This window comes from Strix uralensis, chromosome 26 (assembly GCF_047716275.1).
Source record: "Strix uralensis isolate ZFMK-TIS-50842 chromosome 26, bStrUra1, whole genome shotgun sequence".
NCBI lineage: Eukaryota > Metazoa > Chordata > Aves > Strigiformes > Strigidae > Strix > Strix uralensis.
The window spans coordinates 1,741,403-1,756,649 of NC_133997.1; the positions used below are offsets into that span (position 1 = coordinate 1,741,403).

Here is a 15,247-nt window from a genome sequence, read left to right on the forward strand (position 1 = left end):
GCAAAGGTTACTGGCTTTGACTCCTGAGTTGATTTGAGATGAAGAAGTTATTACTGCACTAATTGTGTCACAACTATTAACCGATAATTAAATGAAACCAGAAACAAATGTCTTGTTCTATCATTTTTTCCACACAAGAAACTAGCTCCCAGTAACAACTGGGGCAGGGCAGTCATGGCTACTTATTTTGCTGGACACAGAGCCACTTGGCACTGCTGAAACATTCATGAGCACCAATGCTTATCTGTTGCCATATTTGTGGTGGGTTTGATGAATGGCTTTACTGATAACTAGGCAGAACAAGATCAGCATCTCCTTGTACTCTTTCCCATCCTCAGCTCAGAGAAAGATAATTAGTAATAAGTAAAGAGATCTTGAAGTGATAAGGGAACACTGTACTTACAGAATTTGACCTCTTACCTAACACAGGCTAGAAACTTTTCCAGTGATTGAGCACCAGGACTAAATGTGAAGGAACATCCTTTGGAAAGATGCTCATTCTTGATAGATTTTAAATGTCAGACATGCTGCTGTACCTTATACATTGCCATTCCACTGGTTAATTATCCTCTCTGCTGAAACTTTTCTTCACTTTGAGTTGTCCAGTTTCTAGCTCCCAATTCCTTCCTTATCCAATAGTTTAAACACACTCCTGCTCTGAGCAACATTCTTTTCAGATAGGAGAGTATGGACCACGCCTAATGGCTGAAACCCAACAGGCACAGCAGTGCAAGCCCTGGTGAAGAATACTTTCGTTTCCTCTCCTTAAACACATGGCATTTAATTTATCATAAGGCAGATGTAATCCAGATACGGGGCTGTAAAATTAAAAATGGTTAGTGTGTAGTTTCAAACAAAGAAGGAAGAAGTTTAGTGGGAAAAGTTTAGTCCAGCAGAATCAGCATCCCTATAATGAGTCAAAAGGTCAGTAGCTGAAGAGAAAAGGTTGTCAGAAGGTTAGAGAAGAAACTCATGCTCACAGAACATGCATCGTCCCTACAGGATGGGGGCTGAAAAGCAAAAAAGTGCATTACAAAGGTGTGCTACATGCCTGGGGATCTCCCATTTACACTGAGCTGACTGGACATATTGCAGAAATCTGCCTATTCCACCCATAAAATGTGGGATCCTTAAAGAATCCCCCTTGTGATGCTGCTGCTTAGCTTACTGCGAGCAGACAGCTCCAAGCATGCCAGACTTCCGCTGTACAATCATTTTACGGACTCCTATCTGCTTAGAATTCAGTCTGCTGCAGAGGGAGGGATGCAGGATCTTACACTTTCACTCTACGGCGTGACAATGCTGAGTGACTCGCTCTGAGCCAGACGGCACCTCATTCAGCCCAGCAGCGAGAATCTTCAATAATACAAGGAGGCCCCTGGAGGGCAGAAGACAAGTAGCTTGAATTTTCACCCCTATGCTTTACTCTCTCTGAGAAATGGGATGGATTTTGCTCAGAGATGTAAAGTTTACAGGTTTAGCCACCCGACATATTTTGTTAGAACTTGACCACTTCCACTGATTTAAACTTCACCCACAGGACGCTTTTCAGCATAGGGAAAAAGTAAACCAAACAGGTTGCTTTACCCATGAGAAAAGCCAACAGACATGCGTGTCACGCTGCCTGCTTTGTGCAATTTAAACTATTTTTGAGCAACCCTCTGGAGCTGAATTCAAAAATGCTCATGAAGTCCTGTATTTTGAAAGGCAACTCATCCACTCTATGAAGGCTCTTCCAAAGGTGCCCTTGTCCAGAAATGATGAGCTGTGAAATACATTGCCTTCAATCTTTTTAGTGCCTTTTAAGGAAACTAGGTCTGTTTCTGTTCTCACATCTTCTGTGGCTCTAGGGACTTACTTTTTTTTTTTTTTCCCCCATTAACTCTTCTTTCTTTACCTTTACAACCACAAAGAGCTGCATGAAAAACATCAGACTCAAGCTCTTCATCACTCATCTGTCCAGATCCCTCCACATATTCCTTATGGCTGGCTTCTTAAGAAACAATAATGACATCAGGCGTTGGTTAGCCTCATATCAGATTTTAGGCCAGAAACATCTCGCTGGCCAGTGTGAGACACAAGACAGTGGACTAGGTGGCTCCAGCCTTGTGGCTCCTATCTTTCTAGGAAGCAGCACAATCATTCTGCTGCTTTCCATGAGGGCTACCCAACTGCTGCACTGTACTGGATTACAGTGCAGGTCCCAGGAGCCATTTAAGCGTTACTGCATGGTCTTGCTCTTCCAGCAACCAAGTTTGCAACTTTCAGAAAGGAAGAAGCCAATGCTTTGCTCTGGTAAGAATACAGGACAGTACATGCATGAAGTGAAGCATTATTTATGTTGGCACTGCCCTGTCAGGGTACACATCACTGGTAATCCACTGTTAAGATCAGAAATCCATTCTTTGGGCTTTAGATAACTCATAATGAATCTGACCAACTGCACTTGAGATAAGGAACTGTTCAGCAGGCTCCTGAAGCCTGAATCACTACCAGTTAGCTCCTACACATGATGTGAGGGTAGCTGAGGACAGTGCTCTGAGCTGTTACATTTTCAAATTATTTTTTATCCACTCTGGCTAAACCATTAGCACCAATAATCTCCTGCTGCAGGTAAGCAGTAAATGTTTCCTGGTATCCTTTCACTGTTGTTTAATTTATATTCAAAGAGCTTCCTTGATCTAATACTAGTCTGATGTAGTTGGATTTCAGAATAAGCTGTTTTTAATTATCTGGTTTTCAGAGAGCACCACAAGCACCAGGACTGGATGCAGCTGTAGTGAAAACTTGAGGCGGGGAGAGAAGAGAATATGAAAAAGCAACATAAACTTTTCTCTAGTCATAGGGCAGTGAATGTGTGCTGGACCCCAGAAATGACAGCAGTGCAGACGACAGAGACCTTTTATCACATCTCTTGTCCACTCCCACCATATGTGTTCCTTCTGCCCACCTTTGAAAAGAAGTTCAAATTGGTTACTAGACAACTGCAGCCCTTTATGAGTTTAAATCCTTCCCCAGCTGGCACTGAAGAAAGATCCTGCATCTTTGCTGTCCTTATGGTAATTTCTGCAACACATGAACAAGGAATCAGCTGATTTCTGCAATCTTTGACCATCGTGTAAATAGGAGTAGATTGTGACCTACAGTGTCACAATTGGAAACAAACATCAGCCATACCCATGGAAAGTCTCCACAAGTGGTAAATATACACGGGTGAGAAAGAATAGGTAGGGAGTCTTCAGAATGCACACAAGAGAAGCAAACATCACAATCAAAAATAAGGAACAAAACCAGAAGAACATGCAAAAACAAGACAACCAAGTCTTCAATCCTCCTGGATTTCGACCAGAGAGGGAAGAGACCAGGGGAAGAGGGGCTGCTTCCCATGCATGCAGTCATGTGGGAAGGTTACTGGTGTTAGTTTTGTTTCCCTGGCAAACCCCAGCCTAAATCCTTTCCCGGTGTTGGTCCAAGACAATAAGGTGATTTCGGTATTCATGGATTGAAAAAAAGCCAATTGCTTCCTGGTTTTCAAAATTATTTGTTTAGTTGGGGAAGCAGAACAGCAGGAGTTTCCCTCCCTCCCCCCCTTCAGATTATGCACAGAGTATTAAGTAAAGTTGTAAAAATCACAACATTGCAGAAATTGTTCTCACTACCACACACTTTACTTGGAGACTGATTCCATCTCCAGAAGCTGCAAGGGTCAATCATTTGCTTCTTGATTTCATGGAGATCACCATCTACTGTAACTGTTGCTGGTAAATGAGTTCAGATTAAATCCCTTGCCAGGCTCCGAGACACCGTGTGGGAGGAAGAGGTGCTCTGGCAAGAAAGGTGCAATAGTACTTCTGATGCAAATTGTGCGAAGTCTAGCTCCCATCCTGTACTCTGCGTGTGCCTATATATACTGCTTTATAAAAACATAGTTCCCACTCTAGCTATGCTTAAGTTTTACTTATGATAAAAAAGTCTTTCTTAAATCATAATGTGACATACTTACCAATAACTAAATTTTAGAGATAGGGAGTTTTGGATTCTTTTGATAGGTTACTAAATATGTATAGTGTGAATATATGTGTGTGTGTGTGTCTGTATCTATATAAACGTGTACTGTATAGGGTCAAAATGCTGATAAAGCAACAGGTGATATGGTGTTCACGTTATGTGAGCATCTGCCCACAACCTCCCATCACCTGGCAGTCTGTAGTTGGCACACTGGCACCCTGAACGGCAAAAGCATTTTTGCCATTGGTGTTAACGCCAAGTGGGTTTTAGAACCTTACTAGAATGCTGACTGTTGGATTCTGAGAGCAAAAGAAGCAAATGACGGAGCCTCCTTTTTTTTTTTCCCCCAAGTTTTTTCAAGCTCAGCGTGGAAAACTGAAGTTGAGTTCTTCATATGCAGACAGTGGTGAGCAACTTCTCCAAAAGGCTTGTAGAAGGATTTTGGAGTGATGGAATTTGGAAATCCCTGGTCACTGACCAGAGGGGAATCCTCACCCCAAATCTAGGCAACCAATCAGAACAAAGTATTTTACCTTCTGTTCACCAGCGTGGACGACATCATCAGCACCATGCAAGCCACATGACAAAGTCACATGATACGCACGCACATGATTGGTTGAAAGGAAAGTGGAGGAGGTCACATGGAAAATACAAAAAAATTAAAAAACTGATGTAAACAATGGGCAAGGGAAAAATCAACAACAGAATTACAGACTAAATAAAATAGAAACAAAATTAAATTAGCCAGTATATATCAGAAACACTGGGGAGACAGTAAAATCGCCTGGAAATATAAGAATATTAAACCACGGAGAGCACTGAGTTACGACCTTGTGTTAGGCACAGCAGCAGTCTGCTTATTAATACCAAGTCAAAGAAGAAACAAAAATTATTGTAGAGTGTGCACCGGAACTTGGACAGCTGAAGGAATCCACAAGACTGTTGGATACAAGACTGTTGGAAAGAAAAAGGGAATACATTGTTATTCAAAAACAGTCCAGGCAGCAGAGGTGAAATGGTCAAAATCATAGCCCACATAGTTCAGAGAAGACAAACCTTGGCATTTCACATTGATGTATTCTCCCCTCTGCAGAAACAAATGTCTTCCTAAATACCAATATCAGTAACAACTGAAAAGGAGAAGAATCTACTACGTGTTTACATTTCCCAGGACAGAGCTTTCAATCAAAGAGCTGCAACCAGAATCTGGTCAGACTGACAGCTATCACTCAGAGGGCACAAACTCCATCCATCACATTCAGCCTGAAGATTCAAGGAATGGCATGAGTCACGCACAATGAATTACACTGATGATTTCGTGTGTGCAAGGGGCTTTTCTGTCAAAGAGGAGAAGAACGAAGTACTCTGCACTGGAAATTAATTACAAAGATGGCACGTGGAAGACAGCTACTGCTGAAAGAGATGAAAAAGTGCACAGACTGTGACAGGGGCACGGAATAAAAAAAAATAATCAGTTGTTGGACTGGAGGACATCACTAACTCCATGCTCTGTTTCCCTTCCTAAATTACTATCTACTTTAAAACTTGCATTTTTTATGATCATTCCTCTGTCTCGTCTTAATGAGGCTACTTCACAGTGCTCTGGTCCTTCCCTGTTAATATGATGTAAAGAGAATTAAACCTTCAATCTTTTGGGTGCTTGTATCTGACAAGATTAAGGGCATACCATTACCGGGGAAAGAACTGATGATACAAAACATAAAATCAATTTGTTACATCTAAACTTTCAATCCATTGTCTCTAGTTATAAACATAGATTCATGGAACTCTAGGCAGGTGCATCATGAAGGAGGGAAGCTGAGTTACTGTGAGATTGACTGGAAAGGCATTCAGTGTCTCCTGCTCATGAGGAAACATATTTCCAAATCCCCAGTAAATTTAAGGTAACATAAGATTTAAAAACAGGCAAGAGATGTTGACTTTCAGATCGCTTCCTCCAGAGAGAAAGCTTTAAAGAACAAGGGCAAGTTTAGCAGTATAAATATAACCAAAAGCTACTTTGGATGAGGCTTCTAAGACACAGATGACATCTGGAAATACTGTCCTTAGCTTAAAACCTTGAAATTCATCCTGCTGTCATGGGTAGAAGTCAGGCAGTCAGAACACTGATTGTCTTGGAGCTTGCAGGAGGAACGAGGCCCTGGTACCCACAGGCAGTGCTGTGAACCTGAAAACACAAGGGCTTTCAGTCAGCTCTGTTTCTCTCGGGACCAAGGAACCTGGCAAAAATGTCTTTTATAGCTACTGTTATTATCAGGGCTTGTTAAGAGATATGGACCACTGACCAGCTTACTCCCAGATCATATTTTTAAAAAGCACGAAAAGGAGAGGTGCAGTTTTGTCTGTTCTCCCAAGCTCCACAGCTAACTAGATCTTAAGGGTTGTCTCTGAACATTAAGTTCACTCAGAGGCAGGGACCTCAGCATTGTTTGCCTCAAGGCACTGCAACAGTAGCTCTTGGATTCTGGTTGGACACAGGCAGTGGCAGAGAATAGACACATGTGTACTCACTTCTGGTAAATCTGGAATGAGTGAAAGGGAAAACAAAAAGAAAAGGAGTGTGAAAGTCAAATTAATCAACAGCTGCTATCAAACTTTCACTTTTTCTGTAAACAAGCTTCCCAAACACGCACATGTCTATCTTAATATAATAAATACTTGGTGGCCAGGCCTGTTTCTTGGGGAAAGAAATTCCAAAGCAAAAAAAAGAGTCAGCAGCTCCTTGGGATGCCCATGTGACCTTTTCCCAAGACCTCAACCTATTTTGATTTGACTGGATGCACTGTGCAAGATAACACAGATTTTATAGAAAAAATACACTTGGCTTTCCATCTGCATGTCTCTTGCTCAGTGTCCTCCACCTCCCTCATCCTGCAACTTTTGAATCTCTTGGCCAGTATCTAGTAAATACAACAGAAGTTCCTATAGATTCTGAAAAAACAGGAGGCCAGATAAAGACCCAAGTTAGTACCTCAACTGAAAAAAAAAAACCTTTCTCAAGTGACCTCAAACATTGCTAGGCAAAACAGATTCCACAGTGGAGACAGCAGCAAGAACAACTTCATTACTGTCACTAATACAGCACTATTTATCCAAGCAACCTAAGAGGATTAAGTCAAAGGAGATACACATTCCTAAACTTCTTATATGACTATAGTCACCTCCCATATGATCACAAAGTCAGAAACTCTAAATTCAGTGAAGAAACTCCGTTCAGCTTCATTAGGTTTCAGTTAGATCCATCGTTCTTTCCTGACTTCATGATGCTACACAGCAGCTCTTAATTTCTAATTGCTCTTGGTTTCATCCATTTAACCACTGAGGTTAGGTGAGGGTAAGACACAAGATCATTCAGCATCATCATCGATAATTAAATGATGCAAACTTATAAGAGCATCTGCCTTGTGCCAATGCCCTTTTATGCTGTTGAACACAGCATATTCATATGCTGCAGAACAACTTAGCATACAAAACAAATTTGTCTACTATTTGCATAAACTGACTATGTACCCGAATGCCAATGAGGCAGTGAGGTGTCAGGTCTGCTTCTGTTCAGTGTAAGAGCCTGAACTTCAGTGTAGGTGAAAATGAAAACTTTTACCCTTAGAAAACCCAACAGCCACACATACATCCTCCCCCCCCGCACCCCCCCACCTCAAAAAAGTGTGGAAAATGTTTATCATGAACTAGCTCTTAGTAGCTTTTCTGGGTAAAAAGACCCATTCTTTTTAAGGAACAAAGGATGTTCTGCAGAACATTAACACAACGTTTTCCCTCACAAGTGAAGCTATATCCTAGCCCCACACGTGAACAGCCATAATGGAATCTACCTCCTAAGAAATAAAAGATTATTAGTAGACCTGCTGGTTGCCACCTTTCCCCTGCCCTTCACCCTCTCCACCCCACCCTCCAAATCTGATTTGAATTAAAAGTTCTCTTCAGCAATACAGAACCACTGTGACTTCAGATGCATCAGGAATTACGGTTTGGCATGTTGTATACATGAAAAATACTGCAAGAATGAAAGCATTTGTTGTGGTCACTGATAAAAATACATTTCATGCAAAGTGTAAGACCAGGGAACGTGCCAGTCATAAATGCAGTAATAACTTTTTAAAAAATTCCTTTGACAGTTCTAGACTAGCTGTACTACCCTCTCCCTCCATCCCAAACCCCCAAACAATCACACACTTCATGCGTTTAGTATCTTTCCATTGAGAAGTGATGAACCATTTCTAACCCACTGCAAGTAAAACACACAGATTTATAGCCAGTCTGAAAGACCATACTCACAGAAACACACACGTTTTATTATTGTGAATCAAAAGAAAGGCATTTGACTTTGTAGAAATGATTTTGTCCAAAACACACATATGCACCATGCAAACCTACGTCTTCCTCAGTGTTTTTCTCCACCTTCCAGAACTGTTTTGCAAATATTTGCTTGGCTTTCATATCAGCATGTGATTGGCTATAAATCTCCTACAAGTAGGGATTAAAATCACACATCTGATACATCCACTCAGTACGAGGAAGGTGCATCACTGAACTCTCAACAGCTCGTCTAAACCAGACATTTCAAAAGGTTCTTTTACGTACAAATCAACTAATGCAAGTTTTAGCTATTTTTCCTTAGACTACTCAGATCCAGCATGGAAGCATCTGCTTACCTGACTCAGTCTCACTAGGCATGGCTAACCAACAATGTACCAAGCAAGAACTGAGGGAATCTGAATCCAATTCCCATTTCAGATATGGACTTATGAAGTCTTAGACCTCTTTTAATGCAGGCATGGCATCAGTGGTAAGATGGGGCAATGCTCCCTCTCCCCACAGTCCTCTGTCTCCCCACTCTGTCATATATTCTACCTCCTCATTTGTGTCTTCTTTCAACGTCCAACATCTATAAGTTGTAGTATCAACTGTATCTCCCTAAATTCACAGAAAATAGAGCAAGGCAGGGTAGTAAGAAGATTCTTTAGTCCAAGTCCCTTCTGTGAAGGCAGCTTTAACACTAAAATCACTAATGAAAAATGTGAAAGGAAAACATTTCTTTTGGAAATGATAATTATCTTTCCCCCCCCCCCCCCTCTTTCTCCCCCTCCTTTTTTAACTGCATGCTTGGTAGGACAACACGAGGAGGAGGAAGAGTGGTACCATGCTGGGTTCTTAACAGCTACATGCTCACACAACACATTAATGCCAGATCGTTGGTTAACAGACATCAAAGTAATGTGGCATAGTGCTTTAATTCCCTTGGTAGAAGGGCTACAGCATAACAAATAGCACTCCAGACCAAAGGGGAGCAGTTCCCATCTACTCACTTGGTGGCTCTGAGCTTTCTGATTCAGCAAGAGGCTGAGTTGCTATGGAAACATGAAGGTTAGATAGGACATGTAAAGGTGAAGCATACCATGTAAATAAGACGCAGAGGCAATAGAAAGGAAAGAGAGGAGGTCAATGAGGAGAGCGAGAATGGTACCGAATCCTTACGACAGATGTGTATTACCTGAAGAGGCTGCAGAAACTGCTCTGCTGCTGCTGTTTTCCAGCCCCTCTCCACAGGCAGAGTTGTGCTGCCAGACACAGGCCCCTCCAGGTGACAGGGAAGCCAGCCTGCACCGCATGGTTCCTGCAGCAACCTACAGCTCCAAGGGTCCCTACCGATGCTTTTTCATCCTGAAGAGTTTGGAAGCTCTGAATCTAATTTCAGAGACAGCTACAGCATTTTTGACTACTTTTAGCCCAAATAGCAACTGAGGTTCACATGCTGCTAGCCTGTTAAGTACTGGAATTTCTGGGAGGCCCTCTAGAGCAGGACCCTGTTGCTAGCTTTTGCCCAACTATAGAAGACAAAGGAGCAAGGACCAGTAAGAATTTACCCTTCTGATACACCATCCTTTCTCACCTCCAGGCACTAGGGCAGAGAGGAGGAAAAAAGATCTAACAGCTCAACAAGGTGTGAGCACCCTTGAGAAATAAGGCAGTTTTGAGAGAAGAGTCGGACTGAAAGCCCCTTGGGAACCCTGCTGAGCACACCACTCCCGAGAGCAAAGGCAGTACAAGCACTGAATACAAGGATTACCAGGACAGAAGGACAAAGAAGAATGTCTCTACTTGCAAAAGTCGTGGGAAGAACGCAGCGTGAGAGACACGAGTTGTGAGGGATTTCTCTACTATTGTATATAACATCTTTAAAAACAAAAGAATTATCACTGTCATGTCTTCAAGACCAGGCAGAGAATTACAGCTATAAAGAGGGGTAAATCAGACATCTTGAGAGTCTGGAGAGCAGTCCTGTGGAAAGAGATCTGGTGATCTGAGTTGATGGCAAGTTGAATATGAGCCAACAGTGTGCCCTGGCAGCCAAAAGGGCCAACCATGGCCTGGGGTCCATCAAGCACAGTGTAGCTAGCCAGTCGAGGGGGATGACTGTCCTACTCTACACTGCACTGGGGCATCCTCACCTCGAGTACTGGGTGCAGTTTTGGGTGCCTCAGTGTAAGAAGGACATCAGACTATTAGAGTGTGTCCAGAGGAAGGTGACCAAGATGGTGAAAGGTCTTGGCAAGATTTACGAGGAGCGGCTGAGGTCACTTGGCTTGTTCAGCTGAGGGGTTGCCCTCATTGCAGTCTACAACTTCCTCAAGGGGGGCAGCAGAGGGGGAGGTGCCAACCTCCTCTCTCTGGTGGGTAGTGATAGGAAACAAGGAAATGGAATGAAGTTGCATCAGGGGAAGTTCAGATTGGACATTAGGGAAAGGATCTTTACCGAGAGGGTGGTTGGTCACTGGAACAGGCTCCCCAGGGAAGTGGTAAAGGCACCAAGCCTGTCAGAGTTCAAGGAGCATCTGGACAATGCTCTTAGTCACATGGTTTAGTTTTAGGTAGCCCTGCAAGGAGCAGGGAGTCGGACTCAATGATCCTTATGGGTCCCTTCCAACTTGAGATGTTCTATGTTTCTATGATTTCCTTTTCCTCCCGTGGTGATATCACTGCTGCTGGTGTGAGGGGAGAACAGGATAGACCCAGGGGTGGTTTGCAACCTAAAGCTGACTGTGCAGATTTAAAAAAAAAGATGAAGCAGGATATAAAGAAATGAGTTTTCTTCCACAGCTCCAGAAGCTGTCTTAGTAACAGGCTTAGGGAAGCACAAGTCCTTCCCTGCTGATCACTTGAGTATCTTCCGCTCTATTTAGCTGAGAAACTAAACTCTTTATTAGCTGTGTTAAGTTGATTTCAGAAAATTTACCTTCACACCACAAAAGCTGAGCATATGCCATAAGATGTCCCCAAGAATGGAACACAAAGTGATCAGAAATCTTAACGGCAAAGGCCAGTGACAACCACTACCTTTCACACGGGCAGGGCTTCACTCTACATCTTTCTCTTGATCTCTCTCCTTCCATAAGTCCAGCATACCAGGGAGCTCTCTGTGGCTTTTCTCTGTCCTGGAAATCAAACTTATGCTTATCTGTAGTTTCTCTACCTGAAGATTCAGTCTTCACTCGGGGGAAAAAAATAAGATAAAAAAGAAAATATATACATATATACAGAAAAGAAGCAAAACACCCAAGGATGTTAGGCAGACTGCACCACACTCAGTGAGGAGATGCATGCAGAGCAAAGAGGAACAAAGACAACAGCCTCTTCTACCATACTCACTCTCTGCTAAACAGGAGGTGGGTGCAGCAGGACTTGCTAAAGAAAGAGAAAGGAAGGTGAGGAGGGGAGTTGACTCCTGTTAAATATTGCCAAAAGATGGCAAGTTAAAAAACAAACTGGTAAGATTTTGTCAGATCAAGCCTCTTTGGACACAGAGCTTGAGCAAAGCAAATGCACTTTGCCAGACTTGCGTTTTGGATCCTCTGTGAGTTCTTGCTTTAAACCAACTTTCTCATGACACAGGATCACTGAACACGCACCACTGTTCACCAGCGTTCCCAGGAGTTCAGACCAATGCTGTTTAAGGCCAGCAGAGATGCTGGCCAGCACTGTGTGTAAGGCAGCAAAACACAGCCTACATCAACACTGTTTTCGTGAAGGCCACTGCTAACTATCTGATCGCCAGCTTAGGAGCTGATGGAATTTGGGGATTATTTTAGTGTTGGTTTGGTTTTTTTTTTACATTAAGATATTTTGATATCAAAAACAAATGCACCATACACACACACACACTCTTGTGGTTTCACAAACGTTTGGGCCCCGCCCCACCTGCACAACAACAAGAAACAGCTGGGGCTCAAAAAAAAAAAAACCCGTTCACAAGCTCAGTGTGCAGCCTTTGTTTGTCTTCAGATTTACAAGGAAAAGCAAATTGTTGGGGTGAAAACACAAACCCCAGTCAAGTTAGACATATATCCTTTCAACTCCACAATTCTCACCTGTGCTAGTACAGTACATCAATTATCACTAATTACTTGGGCCTTCATGTGCCTCTAAAATAGAAAGAAACTACTTTTTGCTTATTGAGGAAAATTTTTTAAAAATCAAAACAACTATGGACATATCCCAGCAGTCATTAAAAAATGGTGTCAGTTTTTACATTCAAGTACAAATGTTAAATAATAGGGCAAGAAAAACCAGTTGCTTTGGCTAGTCTGAAAATGCAGCCCTGGCTGGTGACAAGACACAGTTTTTATATTCTTTCCTGTAAAATTTCTGAAACATTTCTGTGATCTTCAAATCATACCAGACTAGGGGACACCCAACACTTTCCTGATTTTGACTTTGCCCACAAACAGGTAATATTGTGTGACTGGAATTCCAGCACAGATGCAAAAAGGCTTTTCTGTCATGCCAACAATCTCTTCACCACTGCCGCAACCCAGTTCAGGATCTGAGATGGGCTCTGAGAACCCCAGAGAAGGAACTGGAGAAATGAATGCTCAGAAGGATCACAGCTGCAAGGCATAAATGTGCTCGAAAGAGCATCAGCAGAATTTAATTTGTAAATAAAAATATGTTATAGCCCACGAAGAAAGAAAAAAGAAATGGAACTTGCCCTACAAGGGAGCAGATTTAGGGACTACAGACTGATTGATGGATGATTGCCACATTAAAAAAAAAGGCAAAAAACTCTACTACAGGCGTCATTTAATGTTCTTCAAAGCCACGTACCTGTCCCCAAGCGATGAACATGAGGCTTGGCAGACAGATCTGTCGATATGGCTGAAACAAAGCTTTTAATGTTCTTTTTCCTCTCTTTTTAATTTTATCTTTTCCCTTTTCCTGTGGTACTGGCCTGCACAGAGACTGAATACCTCAGCCCTTATCTCCCTTGTGTATCACCGACTACGTCCAATTCAGAAGGGCCTACCAAATAATTTGCCTGGCAGTTACAATACTAACCACGATTAACTTCATGTAAGGGATAGATTACTTCTACCGAAATTACCAGGCTCCAAACAATTTTAGGCAACAGACTGCACATATGTTCTGGAATCATGTCTCCCAGTTGACTCTTTGTAACTACGGCAAGTTGCAATTCTGGCTATCCATCTGTCCATTCATTCATCCATCTTGACTACCAAGCCATCCATCCCGGTAGTGGTCCACTAAGTCCAAATTTTTGTATAATACAATCTTTAAGGGAAAACAGCACAAGCATGATTCAAATCCTGTAATTAGGGTTAAACAACCCCGTATCTTTCCCTTTTTATTTTTTTTAACTTCAGCTTCAGAAATCTCAAAGAACGCGACAGCAGCTTCATAAAGCTTGCCGATGCCATCTTGGGAATAACAACAGTTCACCACAAGGACACCTACTTTAATAAACAGAATAATGCCCACTTAAAGAGGTTTCTTTTAGCTGCCATTGATGAACTCCGATTTGAAGGGTACAAAGCTATGAAGCATACAATGTTTCACTGAACCCAACTGACAATTAAACATATCCATCAAATCTCTCTAACTCATTTCACATTAGGAAGGGGGAAACATGCATTTTTTTATTTAGTATGAGGTTTATTTATTTGAGTGTACAATTTACACAAGTGCTGGAAGACTGTCCAAAGACTATTAAGGGTAAAAGTATTAGTGAGAAGAGGTGAGAAATGTGGATTTCTTCTTGAAGTTTTTGCTTTCAAAATTGTGAAGATATTCAAAATTAATTCTGAAGTTTTTGGTTGGCTCTTAATTGGTCTAGACCAGATCTGCAATTTAGCTAAAACTTTCTCCTGTGTTGTTTTTTTTTCCCCCTGAAATTACCTGCATTTCATTAAAGTTTGAAAATTTTGAATTGATTCACAAACATGAAGCCTTCCACTACTCCATTCTGTAGTCAACAAGCTAACTATTGTTATTAGACAATCACTAAGTTAAATATTTGAATTGCATGCTTTACAGTAAAGACAAAGATGTTAACCCCTCACTATGTTCTAAAAAGAACAGTATTACCCACAGTAAGATGAATATTCTACTGTCAGTCGTATTAGGAAATGGACAATACCAGTTACTTCATTTCTAAAGACCCTGAGAGGAAAAAGGTACTAGATTAAAAACTAATGTTATGTATGTTAGAGGAACATAAAGAGTGAAAGAAACGCAGAGAGGCACTTACGTGAGTGAGGGATGCCTGCAGTTTTTCCATGGATGGAACACAGACAAAAAGTAAAGACAGAGATAGACAAAAAAAATAAAATGTAGAAGAGGTGAGAAGAGAAGATAGAGAACATGGAGCTGGAAAATCAAAATACCACCATCTGTCTCAAATCTCGGATCAAGACCATGCACAGCTCACAGGGCCTCAAGGCATGCACATACATGGGCTAGGAATATTGCTCGCTCGGAATTCAGGAGAAGGTCCTGCACAATGGTTTCAGAAGAGCTATGAAATAGGTACACAAGTACGGGTGGGATGGTGGGAAGAAGGTGGCTGTGGATCTCAATCCAAGGGGAATGGGAAAGAAGAAGCCCAGGGATTGTGTGCGGTTGAATACATATCCTAATACCTGGATGAAGCTGTGTACAAGGATAAGAGACCACCTCTCCCCTGCCTGCTTTTGTCACATCTCCCCTACCTGCTCTACACTTTTTTTTTCCTCTTTCTCTCCTTCCCATTTTGTATAACACTCTGGTTTTTAATTCTTGCCTCTTTTGTTCCTGGTTGAAACAGGAGGGAAAGCGTTAGGCCACAGCAGAGCTTTCTGCCACTGGAGTGGAAGATGACCAAAGTAAAGCAGACAAGAGGCTGTGGAAATCACCTTATGTGCTGCGT

The 15,247-nt window shown here is 42.0% G+C and overlaps 1 protein-coding gene across 6 annotated transcripts in view; it reads right to left on the reverse strand.

Moving 5' to 3' along the window:
* NCAM1 (neural cell adhesion molecule 1) overlaps positions 1-15,247 on the reverse strand; it is a 143,232-nt gene that overhangs the window by 26,076 nt on the left and 101,909 nt on the right. The window lies entirely within an intron of this gene.